The sequence below is a fragment of the Xenopus laevis genome, chromosome 9_10L (assembly GCF_017654675.1).
Source record: "Xenopus laevis strain J_2021 chromosome 9_10L, Xenopus_laevis_v10.1, whole genome shotgun sequence".
NCBI classification, from domain to species: domain Eukaryota; kingdom Metazoa; phylum Chordata; class Amphibia; order Anura; family Pipidae; genus Xenopus; species Xenopus laevis.
Window position 1 is genome coordinate 33,812,427 of NC_054387.1, and position 18,497 is coordinate 33,830,923.

Genomic DNA, 18,497 nt, shown 5'->3' on the forward strand with positions numbered 1-18,497 from the left:
TTGCTTATGGCAGTTTAGTTGCACATCTCTGTACTCTTTCCAGCTCATTAATATCCTTGAGGACTGGGGTCCAAAACTGCACTGCATATTGCAGGTGCCAAGTGAGGTCTTACCGAAGACCTATAAAAAATTATGTTTTCATCTCCAGTTAATGACCCTTTTTATACAAGAAAGTACTTTATTTGCTTAGTAGCCACAGAATGACACTACTACTACAAAAAACCCTAGATCCTTCTCAGTTAAGGAAACTCCCAACACACTGCCATTTAGTGTATAACTTGTATTTATATTATTTTTGCCAAAGTGTATAACCTTGCATTTATCAACGTTGAACCTCTTTTTTGTCCAATCACTCTGCAAAGTGGCAGCATCCTGCATGGAACCTATAGTTCTGCGCAATTTAGAATCATCTGCAAAAATAGAAACAGTACTTTCAATGCCCACCTCCAAGTCACTTATTAACAAGTTAAAAAAAAGCAAAAGAGCAAGTACAGAGCCCTGCGGTACTCCACTAGCAACACTGATCCAATCAGAAAATGTTTCATTTACCACCACTGGGAGTAGGAGGAAGCAAAAGCGCATTGCTAGTGTTCTTTCTGCTCTAAACTTGCCAAATGCTTCTATCTGCCCCATACTAACGTCAGACTGACCAATGTTCCTCTTCTTGTTACTGGATCTGGGCAAAATAAGCAGGGGTCATTTCCAACTACAAAGTACAATTACAGATGCAGTTGCTGAGGGTTTTTTTTACTCCAAATCTGTGCATTTGGGCAACTACAATGATGGTGGATCTGGGTGAAATGTTGCATTGTGGGTAAAAATGGCACAAACTTTGTACTTTGCACAGAGAGCTGCTTGGATAATTGAGCCCCCATATTTGTCCTCCTTATACAAACACAACAGGACACCAACCCATACCCTTTCCTTATAGAGAGACATTAGGGGCATCAATCTCTCTATTTTTCTAGACAAGCTCCTTTTGTCCCTTTATTTATTTTTTTTCTACATTAATTCACCTTTTAGAGGTTGGTTTTTTACAGAAAACCCAAAAACAACTGCTAAATGAACATATAAGACAGACTCATTTTACAGATGAGCCATTTCACAGTTGATGCCATACAACACAGCCACATCTCACCGCCTCTACCCTGGAGAAACCCCTCCATGTATATATGGACTCCCCAAGATACACAAGGAAGGGGTCCCTCTCAGACCTATTGGCAGCAGCATTAACTATGTGACCTACAATGTGGCAAAATACCTAGCCCCTTTGGTTTGAAATACAGAGCATTGCAACCAGTACTCCCAGAATTTTACAAACAAAGGGTTGGTACTAGGCACAGAAGAAACCACGGTAACCTATGATGTTACTTCTCTTTTTATGTGCAGTTGTAACATCCTTGTACTTGAAATAGGTAAAATAGGTACAAAATAAAATAAGGAACATACTTGCTTTGGATTAGGCTTTGTTCTGTTGTCAAGGGTAACTTGTAAAACAGAACAAAGCCTAATCCAAAGCAAGTATGTTCCTTACTGGACCTATTTTACCTATTTCAAGTACAAGGATAAGTTCTACAGGAACAGAATCGCCAGTTTTGCCCATTGTGACAAACCTATACATGGAGGAAGTGGAAAGGAAGGCCCTCGATAGTTTCACTACTAGTCATTGGTTCCGATATGTGGATGACGTTTGAAGACTGCCAAGTCCAGATTCTAGCCTGGGAGAATGACTGGTTCAAAAGAGGTGTTAAAGAAGATATATATGTTTGAATAGAGGTGGGTTTTGCAACACATGTTGTCTGCCACATACAGTGCTGTTTTGGCACTTCTCCCTGGAAGGTTTAATAACACCTCAAAGCTCCAATCATGGTAATACAATCAACACCTAACTTCAGGTCATCCTTGCTGATTATGATAAACAGATTATGCTGATTGGAGCAACATTCCAGAGTATTTATTCCTGAAATATAGTATTTACACGTTATTCTGAATTGAGAAATCCAGTTGGATGACTGATAAAGTCTTCAAGAAAGATTTGACTTATTTCTACACATATACCATGACCTGGATGAATGAACATATTTCTCTCTTTCTTTTTTTCTAGATGAGTTCTTGCCTTGAGATTTTTTATTTTTTTTCCCCTAGATAAACTCACATTTTTTCTAGATATGCAGTTTTCTTTTTTTTCCGCTAGATTGTTGCACCATTTATATTGTATCATCCTTGAGAGGCAATTTTGGGCGACTTCAGAAAAAGTGTTTTCCTACAGGCAACTCACATTGCTGCTGGGGAAGAATTCAGGGGGAACTAGTCACCCACAAAAGAGATTTGTCGTGAGGGACTTGTCTACCATTACCCTAAAAAGTACAGTTTTAGTATTAGAAAGCAAAAAAAAAAACACAAGTACACTGGGAGCCCAGGTTTCTAGGGTTGGTTTCCTTTGGCTGTTTCTCTGTTCCATTCTTCATGCGAAGATAGTAGGATAGTAGCTGGTAATTCTTTTAACACATTCCATATCCAAATTTATTTTTCCAATTCCATCTTTAGATGAAGGGCAAAGTTATCCTACACAGACAGGACAACACAGCACATTCTTATAACACAGTATTAAAGTGCAGGGGCTTCAAGTATTTCCAGTGATGAATATGTTCACAATGGTGCCATTCCATGTGATGACTGAAGAATGTCCCGTTCACCAAGTAGTGCATCTTCGTCACTCTAGTATCAGTAAGTATGTAGTGTGTGCTACATAAATACAAAAAACATAAAAATAAATACAGTACATCAAAATTAAAAGCCTTTCTCAGATACATACACAACAAATATGGGGTTATAAGACATAGGCTAGTCAAAGAAGCTTCAAGAGAAATATTTCAGAAAAAATGGTAATGTTTCTCATTGATATCCCATAGGCACTAAAGTATGCAGTGTATAAACCCATTCCAATTCTCTCTGTTTAAAGGAGAAGGAATGGAGCTCTTTACTTGGGGGTGCCAAAAGTTAAGCACCCCCAAGTGATTGTATATACTTACCTCACACCCTGATGCTCCTATCAGCAGAAGACTGCACCGGCCTAGGGTTCTTCCAGTGAGCACCACGGATTGATCGGCTTACGGCTTCTTCATTCGGGTGCGCATGTGCAGTAGCGTGAAAAGTTGAACTTTAATGAAGAAGTCGGCTATTTCATTCTACTGCACATTCGTCTGCCCCAGGAAATTTGAAGAAAGAAGAAGGAACCTGATCGCTCCCTGGAGGAACCCCTGGACTGGTGCAGTTTTTTCCTGATAGCAGCACCGGCCAGAGTGTCAGGTAAGTATATATAATCACTTGGGGTGCTCCCACCCCCAGTTAAATATGCCTTTCTTTCTCCTTTAAGGAGTAATTCTCTATCCCCAACTTGCCTAGTTGTCTTTGCTTCACGATTGACTCTCCGATTAATAATGTCTTAAAACTGGAGATTTCGCTTTGCCAAGTCTAAGATCACGCCTATGTTCTCCTTTCTGTGTTGTGAGGCCTCGTGTCATTTCATTAACATACATTTCAAAAGATATACAACAAAATCAGACAGCTTAAATCAGTCATCTTAAAGGTTAGTTGTTTTTTTTTACAAAATAGTTTGAAGGTCCTGCCCTGGTGTTTCAGTCTGGCAGCTCAATGATCAAGGAGCAGATTCTGAATGGTCACAATTTATTACATTAGTTGATAAATTTTTCAGCCGTATCTGTGGAATATTAGCAACTATTGTATCAATTGTAACAGCTGCCTTCAATGAAACTCTGGGATTCTGCTCAGCAGGGACCAAGAGAAGAAATGTATCAACTAACGTATCAATTTAGAACAGTTCACAGAGTCAGTGACACTGCTTTAGAAAGACATAAGAAAGTGAAAAATAAAACTAAATGGCAACGGTCATCCTGATTTTTTTTTTACCCCGCCAGAGGTGTGAGGTACTACATCCCATACTCCAGTTGTGGGAGAAAGAAAGAAAGAAAGAAAATTTAGCTTAACAGTCCTTCAGTCTAAATCCCACATGTATGGGTGCACCGAAAGCTGTGGCCTCCAAACACCCTAACAACGTGTGTTTTTGAAGAAACGGATCCGCACACACAGATTGTTGCAGTCGGGGAGTATCCCCTTTTATTTGCCACTAAACATTCAACGTTTCGGGGGGGCACACCCTCCCTTCATCAGGATACATTTTTTGTGCAGTGACCCTATTTAAATCCAACTTCCCCCACCTTCTTTTCCCATGATGCCGTTTACCAAGCAATTAACCCTTCAGTGCAATAAATAAATACATTACCATTCACATTCAATTCTATTTTGAAATAACAATTGACATCATGCTGTCATATATATCACAGTGTCCATGTGCAATTCTTATTAAAACAATAAATACTGTGTAAATATATAGTGTATAGTTAAAATTCATTATTACATAATAAGATCCATTATGTTATACATAGATTTTACTACCTTACTGTCTTTGGGATTTCTAGTTACCCTTTAACACTCTATGTTATCACTGAAGTTGTTATCTGTAAAAAAATATAAAAACATGTAAGAAGATTAAAAAGTTATCTTTCACAAGAAACACATATAACTGAAATTTTCATTCAGGCCTTTCGGTGCAAGTGTTTTTAACTGCCATATCCAAAAGGCCTCACGTCTCAATAAAGCCCTTTGATCTGTCTCACCTTCCTGCCTATGTACTACCTCCAGTATTTGCCACCTAAGTTGTGAAATGTTGTGTTTTGTCTCAAAAAAATGCTTCGCCAGCAAGGTTTCTTTCTTAAATCTCTCTTTCTCTTTCTCTTTTTTCTGGCCTATGGTACCTCCTTTCTCCTCTGGTTTATAATTTCTTATTGTACTTTTATGCTCATTCATTCGAGTTTTAAATGTCCTAGAGGTCTGACCAACATAACATAACCCACATGGGCACTTTAGTAGATACACCACCCCCTCTGTATCACAAGTTGCAAATTGTTTCAGTTTGATGTCATGTCCTAGGGTGGGGTGCTGACAAACTTCCCCTTTAATCACCCCATTGCAATGCCCACATCGATAGCACGGATATGTACCTTTTCTACTTGATACGGATTTCCTATAATTTCTTCTAAAATCAGTTCTAATGATTCCATTGGCTATACATTTTCCTTTCTTGTAACTAAACAGGGGTTTGTTATTAAACAATTTCCCAAAGGTTTTATCCCTCTGTAAAATAGGCCAATGCTGTAATATAGTTTTTTTAATAAAAGCAGAATGCGGGCCATAGGTGGTGACACAAACTGTATTCTGTTTTATATTATTTTCTTTCTTCCTAGTCCCCAAAAGATCTTTCCTATCGATACCTTTCACTTCATTTTTGATCGCCTGTAATTCTTGCCTCCTATAACCCCTCTCATAAAACTGTTGTATCAGCCCTTCAGCCTGGCTTTCATATAACTCATTAGTGGAGGTGATTCTTCTAGCACGTATAAATTGGCTTTTGGGTAACCCCTTTGTAACCCCTATTGGATGGAAGCTGTCCTTCCGTAGCACATTATTTCTATTGTTTTAATAAGAATTGCACATGGACACTGTAATATATATGACAGCATGATGTCAATTGTTATTTCAAAATAGAATTGAATGTGAATGGTAATGTATTTATTTATTGCACTGAAGGGTTAATTGCTTGGTAAACGGCATCATGGGAAAAGAAGGTGGGGGAAGTTGGATTTAAATAGGGTCACTGCACAAAAAATGTATCCTGATGAAGGGAGGGTGTGCCCCCCCGAAACGTTGAATGTTTGGTGGCAAATAAAAGGGGATACTCCCCGACTGCAACAATCTGTGTGTGCGGATCCGTTTCTTCAAAAATACACGTTGTTTGGGTGGCTCGGCCGGGTCAACGGAAGGACGCACCACTACTGCAGGATTGGTGAATTGGAGGTGTGCGGTAGGAATCTAAAATCATTGCCTCCAAACACCCTAAACCTAGTACAATAGCTACATTTGGGGTTGCATTCTAAGAGCACAGTATAAACTAACCATTACTTCTAAAATAAACCCCCAAACTATATATTCCTTGGAAGTGCACACCTGCAACTATTCAGTGTTGCCATTCTTGCTTCCCTACATGCAGAATTGAGGATGCAGTTCTCTGTAGAAGTTTGATGTTTGGAAAAAAAAGGAAATTAAAGTCCAAAGTTATATTTCATCTTAATATTGCCATGACAACTAAAAAAACCTGATAAATGCCCTCCTGTTTGCAGTTGCCATAGAGTCCGTAGCTTTCAAAATCCATCACTTGGTAACTGTACAAGGTTTTCGCCTAGGTGGCCTCGAGGATAAGCTGGCCCTCTAAACAGATAATCTATTGTTGTTTCTAGTTGACCCCAATTAATCACTAGAAAACATTTTGTACATACTAGATGACTTTCAGGATTTCTCTGGTCTAGCCATTAATCAAAAGACATCAGTGATTGTGCCATTGTACCCCCTTTCCAACTCAAAGGGTTGAAATGTGTCTCACAGTTTAAATACCTAGGTATCATTGTCTCTAGGTTGCCTCCTTGCTATGAAGGAGGTAGCATCTATAGAGGCAATCCTGACATGCTTTTAACAAGCATTAACAACATGGGCTAACCAGGGGTAGGTAAATATATACAAAATGCCATATCTGCCAAAATTCTTATTCTATGTGCTGCTGCTTACTGGTCCGGATCCCACTTTCTTTCTTTTAAAGAGTTACCTCCTTACTCATCCCCTTTCTATGGGCCAATAAAACACCCAGGCTTTCATGGATTTTGCTCACAGAGCAAACCTTTTTCTTTACAACACAGCAGGTCAATTATATCATGTTCACTTGTGCCTCAATCCTCATGAGGAAACCCCTAATAGCACATTGCTAGGAACATTGTAGGGCTTTCTGGAGGCACTTCACAATGTTTCCTATAAGAAACTTGGAGACTATGGTAGAATACCAACTACTTTCACCACTCCTTGCATTGAGATTAGCATGTAAAATTTCAACCCTGACTGCACCCCTCAAATCCCCCCCACTTGCCTCTTTGGAAGAATGCAAACCTGCCCCATTTGCTAGAATTGCATGACTTCCACTACTGGCCCAATAGTGAGTCAGATTTATTAGCAACCTCTTGGTTGATTCCAAATTCCCTTCTATAGATCAACTCAAGCAACTAACTGCCCAACAATGGTTTAGATACCTTCAGTTTAGAGTTGTTTTCGGAGCACAATTCTCCTCACTCCAGATCACAAATACTACCACCAGGTATGAGCAGTCCCTATGGGATGACATGAGAGACAAATTTATCTTATAGACTCTATAGATCATTAATTGACTGTCTTCCCTGCCCCGTTGGCAGGCTGATGTCCTGTCACTTAATTCAGATGATTAGGAAGAGGCCACAGACTGAGTCTATGACTTCTGCGAGAGACCGACTTATTCAGGTCAAGTTTACACACCAGCTATACCTCTCACCAGTTAAAATAAAGAAGTTTAGCAGATCTGCTGAAGCCAGATGCCCAAAATGTCAACATACAGATGACTTGTTCTACTACATGGTTTGGGAGTGCCCACCGATTTTACAGCTCTGACCTGAAGTAGTAGGCTACCTATGAGAACTCTTGGTATTTCCTGGGGCCTGCACACCAGGACTGTGCCAACTGGAAATAGTGGAAGACATACTCCCCGTAGTTAGGACTTAAATCCTTATTAATACTTTTATTCTATGCCAAAAAATCCATGGTCATGAAGTGGATGACCGCACAACCCTCTACAACACAGCACTGGCTTGATAAACAAGGTTCTGGTAAACACAAAATTGACATACAAATCTAGAGGATGTCTCAAATTTGAGAAAATATGTTCCCCCGGGCTGGAGCTACATCCAGAACTTGAGCCTTGAATATCCTAAACCCGTAGCCACTTTTAGCTCTCTCTGTGTAATAATCTTTACCATGTACCACAAATGTGCCAATTTGTGTGATGTATGCACATGCTATGTATATGTTTACTTTGTTTAAACTGTAACCTCCAACAGCACCATAACTTGGTAGTGTTGGCCCCCCCGCCAAACTACTGAGGGGGCCAGGCGCAAAGAGTCCTCTTCCCCTGGCCCCCTTCCTGACCCGCACCACACCTCCCGGGCCATCACCGTGATCCTGTTTTAAAGGTAAAAGATGGGTCAGGGAGAGGGACTATTATGCAGCAGACCCTGTGGTCTGGGCCCCCCCGTAGCTGCAGGGTCTGCTGTATAGGTAGCTATGCCAGTTCCTTCTAATTGCCAACACTTAAAAAAAAAATGCTAAATAACATCTCCTGATCAAAAAGGTACTCCACATATATAGGTGCAGCTAAAGATGTGGCCTTCAAACACCCTAAGACTAGGGCAGTAGGTACATTTGAGACTATGTTCTGAGATCACACCTTGCAGATTTTTAGTCTAAACAGCCCCATTTACTGTAACTCTGAAATAACCCACAAATTTCTGAATATTCTGAATATACGCACCTTCAGCTTTTTAGAAGTGATGCCTTTGTCTTCTTGATATGCAAAATTTTGGAAGCTATTCTGCACAGAATTACACAATTTTTGCACATGTCCTAAGGAAACAGGGGAAAACATTTAAAATTAGATTTCTCTCTAAATCCCCAAAGACAAGTAATAAAAACCTACTGAATCAACTGCTTTTTCTTTGTTTTTATAGAGGGGGGGGGTTACTTTTAGAAAACCAAAAAGAAAATCTGCACATTTATGGAAAAAGTATTTACCTCCAAATATTCAATTATCTCATGGAGTCTTCACACATCTCAAAATTTTAGGCGCCCTAACACCTCAAGTGACTACACCTCTCAGTGCAGTTGGTAAAAAAAAATCCACGCTAAACAACATAAAATTCTATTTGTGCCCTGAACACAAACCATAAATATATAATAAATATTTTGCACAAAGTGGGATACCTAATCCTTATTATAAATGTAATCAGTACACACAATTACCCTTTCAATAATGCAGCTGCGTATGGTATATTTGAAAACATGGTTTGAAACATAACCTGGGGTTGCAATAATACTGTGTATCTCGTCTGATACCCCTTTTGTGACACATTTTGCAAGCTTTTTGGGCAAATAGTTTGCCAAGTGTGGGTGGAAGCGAATCTATAAAGTGTCAGTAGAGCCAATGTCACTAGTGGGCATCTCCGGAATCTCAGTGGCACCAAACAACAGAGCAGGGAGTATCTGTAGCTGATATTTATAATAGGACAATTTAGGGTCTGGTTCTGCTGCCTTATATACAACATATGAATTTCAAAGGGCCATTTGAATCAAATATATAGATATATCTATATATATATCTATATATCTATATATCTATATATCTATATATCTATATATCTATATATCTATATATCTATATATCTATATATCTATATATATATATATATATATATATATATATATATATATACTGAAACCAGGTAAGGTCATGCGCACACCTTAAAGGTGAAGTAACCAGGTGCCGCCGCTGTATCGAATATCCACTTCTATCTTGTTGTAAGCAGCGCACACTGGATGATTTTTTAAAAGGATTAATTTATTTTTCAAAATATTAAAAGCATAAAGCACAGACCAACGTTTCGGTCCTGGTCTTGGACCGTTGTCAAGATCACACCTGTTATTAAAAACAAAGCTTTATACACACATCAAAGCACTAAACAGGAAATGAAATCATTGACATTCAAATTAAGGATATCCTGTGGATCAAGGCAGTCATAGTGAACCATCATGGCAAATATGTAGTAAATAGCAACAATGTTGTTTTAAGCCAAAATAATTGTAGCACTAAGCAGCTATACAAAATTTTTTATATACTATGTAACTATCCTGGATCTGACCACTGTGACCGACATGACTTATATCATTGCTCATCTCAGATTGAGAAAACAAGTAAGGGACAATTGTTCATTGAGACCGTGTGGCATAAGCGTATTTAGTTTTTTTTATCCAAAAACACTCCCTTTGTAGGAGCATCTTGGATCGGTCCCCTCCCCTCCTAGGGGGTGGTATATGATCAATACCAATATATTTGAAGGTGGGTAAATGATGACCCTTTTCCAAAAAATGCTTTGCCACCGGTTTCGTAGTATGGTTGTTCCTAAAAGCCGTACTGATTGCCGAGCGATGACCATCCATTCGCTGGCGTAGGGTCAAATCTGTTTTGCCCACATACGACAAACCACACGGACAAGTGATCAGATATATTACGTGGGTGGTTGTACAAGTAATGTGGGACTTGATGTTAAATCGCCTGCCAGTGTGTGGATGGGTAAAGCTCTGGCCTGGGGTCATAAAACGGCATGAAGTGCAGGTTGGGCACTTAAAGCACCCATTTTTTCTTCCCGCTAGCCAATTGGTACCTTCTTTTTGATAGCACTCAATTGGATCTGTCTTAACAAGTAAATTGTGTAAACTGACCCCTCTCCTGTAGGCCATCAATGGAGGACTTTGGAGTATTGGTTTTAACCCTTTATCAGCCTGCAAAATATTCCATTTCTTATTCACAACTGACTTAATTTTCCCTGACACATCAGAGTACTGGGAGGAGAATACAAATCTCTGTGAGGGCCCCTTACTTCCATGTTGTCCACTCACTCTCTGTCTGGCCTTGTGTAGGGCCTGTTTAAGTACTTTTCTGGGATAGCCCCTTGCTAAGAACCTACCTTCCATCTCTCTGAGTTGTATGTTCTTACTAACTTCAGTAGAATTATTACGCAAAACTCTACAGAACTGCGAGATCGGGAGGGAGGATTTCATTGCCGCCGGATGTTGACTGTTGAAATGAAGCAGAGTATTGCGGTCAGTTTTTTTTCTAAATAAAGAGTAATCAAATTTGTGCCCTTTACGTGTAATTTGTATGTCCAAAAATTGAACATTGCTAGTGCTGGTCGTCGCTGTAAATTTCACTGGGCTGTCAAGATTATTTAAATATGACACCATGTCCATAAATGAAGTTTCACTACCCCGCCATATGATTAGTATATCATCGATATAACGTTTGAAGAATAAACATTGTTCCCCAAACTTTGGCATAATATTGTTTTGCTCAAATCCTCCCTCCCGATCTCGCAGTTCTGTAGAGTTTTGCGTAATAATTCTACTGAAGTTAGTAAGAACATACAACTCAGAGAGATGGAAGGTAGGTTCTTAGCAAGGGGCTATCCCAGAAAAGTACTTAAACAGGCCCTACACAAGGCCAGACAGAGAGTGAGTGGACAACATGGAAGTAAGGGGCCCTCACAGAGATTGGTATTCTCCTCCCAGTACTCTGATGTGTCAGGGAAAATTAAGTCAGTTGTGAATAAGAAATGGAATATTTTGCAGGCTGATAAAGGGTTAAAACCAATACTCCAAAGTCCTCCATTTATGGCCTACAGGAGAGGGGTCAGTTTACACAATTTACTTGTTAAGACAGATCCAATTGAGTGCTATCAAAAAGAAGGTACCAATTGGCTAGCGGGAAGAAAAAATGGGTGCTTTAAGTGCCCAACCTGCACTTCATGCCGTTTTATGACCCCAGGCCAGAGCTTTACCCATCCACACACTGGCAGGCGATTTAACATCAAGTCCCACATTACTTGTACAACCACCCACGTAATATATCTGATCACTTGTCCGTGTGGTTTGTCGTATGTGGGCAAAACAGATTTGACCCTACGCCAGCGAATGGATGGTCATCGCTCGGCAATCAGTACGGCTTTTAGGGACAACCATACTACGAAACCGGTGGCAAAGCATTTTTTGGAAAAGGGTCATCATTTACCCACCTTCAAATATATTGGTATTGATCATATACCACCCCCTAGGAGGGGAGGGGACCGATCCAAGATGCTCCTACAAAGGGAGTGTTTTTGGATAAAAAAACTAAATACGCTTATGCCACACGGTCTCAATGAACAATTGTCCCTTACTTGTTTTCTCAATCTGAGATGAGCAATGATATAAGTCATGTCGGTCACAGTGGTCAGATCCAGGATAGTTACATAGTATATAAAAAAATTTGTATAGCTGCTTAGTGCTACAATTGTTTTGGCTTAAAACAACATTGTTGCTATTTACTACATATTTGCCATGATGGTTCACTATGACTGCCTTGATCCACAGGATATCCTTAATTTGAATGTCAATGATTTCATTTCCTGTTTAGTGCTTTGATGTGTGTATAAAGCTTTGTTTTTAATAACAGGTGTGATCTTGACAACGGTCCAAGACCAGGACCGAAACGTTGATCTGTGCTTTATGCTTTTAATATTTTGAAAAATAAATTAATCCTTTTAAAAAATCATCCAGTGTGCGCTGCTTACAACAAGATAGAAGTATATATATATATATATATATATATATATATATATATATATATATATATATATATATATATATATATATATATATATATATATATATATATATATATATATATATATATATATATATATATATATATATATATATATATATATACACACACTTTCTTGTACCCGGCCCTTGTTTTCCAGATGGCATTGTAATAATGTTGGAGATGGTCGGTTCTATCAACACCACCCATGTACTTATTGTCCTCCTTGATACAGAAGGTTTAATTTAAGGGGACCTACCAGCTCTCTGTGCTGCAATTACTTACTCATTGGGGATTGACATCAGCATGAATACATTTTTTGTGTCATAATATTTGATGGCAAGGAGCTCATAATTTCTCAGGGCATTAGTTTCAAAAAATTTTCAGATCCCTGGGTAATCCTTTTTGGCCACAATTTATGGTGCCACAGGCTAGAGTGCGCAATGAATATAGAGCTCTAAACAGGGGACTACTTGTGTAAAAGTTATCTACATAGAGAGATAAGCTCCCTTACAATTTTTCCACTGACAGTCAAATCAAGGGGACAACTAGGGGGGTCTTATTGGGAGTCCCAGCCCTCATAAATCATGAAATAGCTGGCGCACCCCAATCTGCTTTTGCAGAGTTTATAAACAATTTGATCCCATAACAAGCACGTTTGCTTGGGATGTATTTCTGGAATTGTGTGCTCTCTTTGAAAAGGATAAGTGATCCTCTATACCAATGATCCCCAATCAGTGGATTGTGAGCAACATGCTGTTCACCAACCCATTGGATGTTGCTCCCAGTAGCCTCAATTTTTTAATTTCTGGCTTGGAGGAAAGTTTTGGTTCCGTAAAAACCAGGTGTACTGCCCACAAAGCCTCCTGTAGGCTGCCTGTCCACATAGGGGCTCCCAAAAGCCAATCACAGCACTTATTTGGCACCCCCAGGAACTTTTTGCATGCTTGTGTTGCTCTCCGACTTTTTTCTGCATTTGGGAGTCATCCTGCCCCTATAATTCTGCCCCCTTGCCTACAAATCTGAGAATTAATTTAGAATTAGAGCATATTGTGAAGTTCCTTATAATTTAATTCAGTCATTTTTAAAATATATATACATAGGGCCCTGTTGTTAATATCTGGGTGCTACAATAGCTTCTGTATTTCAATGTATGAAAGCCACTGACTTACCTTCTCCAAGTAGCAATATGTGAAAGTCCTGGGCCTCATTCACAAGCAGGTGTTGCATCTTGTCACCATTCCCAGTGTAGATGTGGGTACTGTAGAAGTGGAAGGGGGAGGTGGCTTAATGGTGGCAGAAGTGTATGAGAAGCCTGCGTGCTACACACACGAACCTGTTCCACAGCACAGGAATGAGCATACCTCCCAACTGTCCGGTTTTCTGCGGGACAGTCCCGATTTTGACAGTTCAGCCCCCAGTCCTGGGATTCCTTATTGAAATGTCCCGACTTTCTCTTTGATCTGCTGCATTGATGCCAGAAAAAGATACAAAGTTAAAGGGGAAGTTCAGCTTCCAAACCAAAATTTTATAAAGAGGCCCACATAACACAGAAACCCCTAATAAACCCATCATAGCTACCTGTTTCTTCAAAAAGTATGAATACATGCCATTTTCTATGCTGAAATCCAGCTGTTTAACAGATCTTCTCTTTCTGCATCATTTGAAATCCTGGCAGGGAAGGAGAGACTAAAACACTGATGTTACAAATTGTAACAACTTCTCCACAGCTTACAGACAGCATGCAGGAACTACATAACCCACAATGCATTGCACTGTGATGTTCCATTCCTTATTGAAATCACGTGTGCAGGGAATTGTGGGGGTTGGAGGATGCAGTCTAAGGACAGCTGGCTGTTGATACGAAGTAACAGTAGTCAGCCAACTCAGCAAAGTAGTCAGACAGATCAGCAGAAGAGCAAGGAACTGTCAGAAACCATTAAAAATCATGAAAAGTCTACATATTTTTTAATTGATGTATATTGCAAAATTGCTTGAAATTAGGATTACTTTTCAAAAAGTTATGTTTTAATTAAAATAAGACACTTATTGGCAGAGAGCCCAGAACACTCAGCAGCTGCACTTAAGATACTTTTGTAACAATTTAAGAACAGCAAATATACAATTGTTGAACTATTACAAACTACAAACTATTTAAGATAAGCAGGTCTCTTGGGAGAACCGAGACTAGCAGATTTAAGGGCAAATCACTTTCATTAGCAAAACTGTTAACACATAAAATACTGCACTAAAACTCACAGAAATGTGTTAAAACTTTCATAATCTGCCATATTTAAAATGGACATGGTAATAAGGGGGTGTGGCCATAAAACGTCCGTGGCCAAAAAGATTTCACTCGCTCTTTTTGTCTTTTAATTGTTGGGAGGTATGGAATGAAGCTTCCCAATCAAACCAATGAAAAATCAAAAACAAAGAGAAACTGAGAGGAGCACCAGTGCACTGCCACTTAACCCTTTCACTGCCAGTTTCCCATTTCATTTGCACTCAGTGGCAGACATTTTGTGCTCGCTCACTTTGGGGCATATCCTGGGATTTTTAGTTCCACTTCTGGGACAAAATGCTATTTTTCTTAATATAGGGATTCAGACCAGAAAAATAATTTTATGCACAAAAATTCAACTGTCGCTAGGACATACCAATACCATATATGCATAGTTTTAGGTAGATTTCTGACTTCTAAAGATTAAAAACTCACACCAGTAAATTACTGAAATTTCAAACGCTACCCAGAATATGACTTGGACCCTAGGAAACCATTTTTTTTTTTTTTTTTTTTTTTTTAAAAGTACACACTCCGCTGAATCTAAAATGAATAACCATGTCTTTCTACTCCTAAATACCATTAAAGCTTTTCTGGACATAGCGATTTCTATAAAACTTTCTTAAAGTTCTGAAAAAATAACCAAAACTTTTTTGCAACTCTCCCACACAACATTAGGTACCAAGAATAAAAATCCTAAATATGAATGCAAAGGGCCCACTGGACAGTTGGATTCCCATTGTGCATAGGAGTATCTGGAGTTAAGAGACCCCAAAATGAAGTTAGTGCATACAGATTGTCCCAGAGGTCACTTCAGCTACTGAACCCCACCAAAACCATATATTTTTCGAAAGTACACATTCAGCCAAATCCAAAATGGGTAACATGTCTTTCAAATCCAAAGTACAGAGTTACAATGCTTTCCCAAAATTGTCAGTTTTGATGAAATCCACTTCAAAGGCACCATGCATGTAAGTGTGTAAATGTGTGTCTACACGTGGCAAATTATGTGTTACCAGTGTGTGTTGTGTGCAATTATGTGAGTGCTGTGAATGTGTGTGACCACCCCCAATCTGCCCAAATATAGTGTGTGAGAGAGAGAGAGAGAGAGTGTGTGTGAGTGTGAGTGTGTAAGTGTGTATTTGTGTAAAAAGTGTGTGTGTAACACTAACCTGGGGTAGAGGCTGCAAAGGGGGGTGGAGGGGTCCCATGCAGAGAAGAAAGCCGTATTCTTTCTGGAGGGGGGTGCAGGAAGTGTGTGCAGTAGCAGGACATGTAGTATTCACATGGCTGCGGCTGACTTGGGGCCCCTGGGTGTTCGCTGCCCCCACTCTGCTTGCTGCCTACAGACTAGGGAATGAACAGGGACAGATAACAGATTATTCCAAATTTCCAAAACTGACACACACCCCCATCACACGTACATATGTGCACTCGCACATATGATCCAACACTGACACAATCCACAAATCCTCACACGCAACCCTGCACCTCTACAAATGCACCCACACTCAATTCTACATATAGTTCCACACTCTTCCACATACTTCTACACATACTCCCACCCACACACTTCTACATAGTCTCCCACACTCACAACCACTTCTGCACCCACAAACACAATTCTATATATGCTCCCACACTCACACTCTAAATATGCACTCACACCCAAACTTCTACATATGTTCCCACACTCAAACCAACCCACACACTTCTACATATACTCCTACACTCACCCACCCACTTATACATATGTTCCCACACTCACACACAAACTTCTACATATGTTCCCACACACCTCTACATATGATCCAACCCTCCCACACACTTCTATATATGCTCCCACACACCAACACACTTCTACAAATGCCCCGACACCCACACACTTGTACATATGCTCCAACTCTCGCACCCACACACTTCTACATATGCTCCCACACAAACTTCTACCTATGCCCCCACAATCACACCCACACACTTCTACTTGTGCTCCAGCACTCACTCACACCCACACAATGCAATATATTCTCCCACACTCACACCTGCCCCCACACCTCTACATATGCTCCAACACACACACGTCTACATATGCTATATATGTTCTCACACTCAATCACACCCACAGTCAAGCCCAACCACACAAACACTTCTACATATACACCCACACACATTTCTACATATGCTCCCACTCACCCACACGCTCATACTTCTACATATGTTCCCACACTCACACCAACCTACACAAATCCCCCAACAAACTTCTACATATACTCCCACACAGGACCGCCATCAGAAATCGCAGGGCCCCATAAGACAAAATTTCCTGGGTCCCCTGGGCTGCACCCACCGCAAGCCCCACCTACAGGTCAGCCCTCCCCACCACACAGTAAAAAAAATATAGGTGGCTAGGGTTCCCACATGTTAATAAAAAATAAAAAAGCTATTGGTGGTCAGGGGCCCCCCATAAAAAAACATTTGTGGCCAGGGCCCCCCCCCATTAAAAAATATTGGTGGCTAGGACCCCACATGAGAAAAAAAATTGGTGGCCAGCCCCCCCCCCACATTATGAGAAAATTGGTGGCCAGGGCCCCTTATGGGGATGGGGGGCCCCCCTTACCCTCGGGGGCCCCCTACAACTCTCCCCCCTGCCCCCCCCCTGATGGCTGCCCTGCTCCCACACTCACTTCTACATATGTTCCCACACTCACATACATCCATTTCTACATATCTTCCTACACTCTCATACTTTTACATATGCTCCCACACTCATTTCTACATATACTCCCACACTCATATACATCCATTTCTACATATGCTACGCACTCACCCACTTCTACATATGCTACCACAACCATATACAATTAGGCCCATAAATCTTTGGATAGAGAATTTTTTTTCTAATTTTTTTTCTGTACATTATCGCTATGAATTTTAAATGAAACAACTCAGAGACAGTTGAACTGCAGACTTTCAGCTTTAATTCAGTTGGTTGAACAAAAAGATTGCATAAACATGTGAGGAACTAAAGCCCTTTTTTAACACAATCACTTCATTTCAGGGGCTGAAAAGTAATTGGACAAATTAAAAAACTGAAAATAAAATGTTTTCTAATACTTGGTTGAAAACCCTTTGCTGGCAATGACAGTCTGAAGTCTTGAACTCATGGACATCACCAAATTCTGGGTTTCCTCCTTTTTAATGCTCTGCCAGGTCTTTACTGCAGCGGCTTTCAGTTGCTGTTTGCTTGTGGGCCTTTCTGTCCACAGTTTAGTTCAACAAGTGAAATGCAGCTCAATTGGGTTCAGATCAGGTGACTGACTTGGCCATTCAAGAATATTCCACCTCTTTGCTTTAATAAACTCCTGGGTTGCTTTGGCTGTATGTTTTAGGTCATTGTCCATCTGTATTATGAAACGCCTCCCAATCAGTTTGACTGCATTTAGCTGGATTTGAGCAGACAGTCTCTGAACACCTCAGAATTCATTCGGCTGCTTCTGTCCTGTGTCACATCATGGATAAACACTAGTGTCCCAGTGTCACGGGCAGCCATGCACGCCCAAGCCATCACACTGCCTCTGCCATGTTTTATAGATGATGTGGTATACTTTGGATCATGAGCCTTTTCCATACTTTTGTCTTGCCATCATTCTGGTAGAGGTTGATCTTGGTTTCATTTGTCCATAGAATGTTTTTCCAGAACTGTGCTGGCTTTTTTTAGATGTTTTTTTTTTTTAGCAAGTCCTTCTATTCTTGATGCTTATGATTGGCTTGCACCTTGTAGTGCACCCTCTGTATTTACTTTCATGCAGTCTTCTC

General features: G+C 40.1%; 1 long non-coding RNA gene across 1 annotated transcript; it reads right to left on the bottom strand.

The window, feature by feature from the left end:
- Positions 1–1,537: 1,537 nt before the first annotated feature.
- LOC108702001 lies at positions 1,538–13,888 on the bottom strand. The gene is made up of 4 exons (XR_005964233.1): positions 13,765–13,888; positions 13,573–13,661; positions 8,519–8,610; positions 1,538–2,745 (listed from the first exon to the last, which is right to left on the bottom strand). It is a non-coding gene; the product is annotated as an uncharacterized LOC108702001 (long non-coding RNA).
- Positions 13,889–18,497: the final 4,609 nt, after the last annotated feature.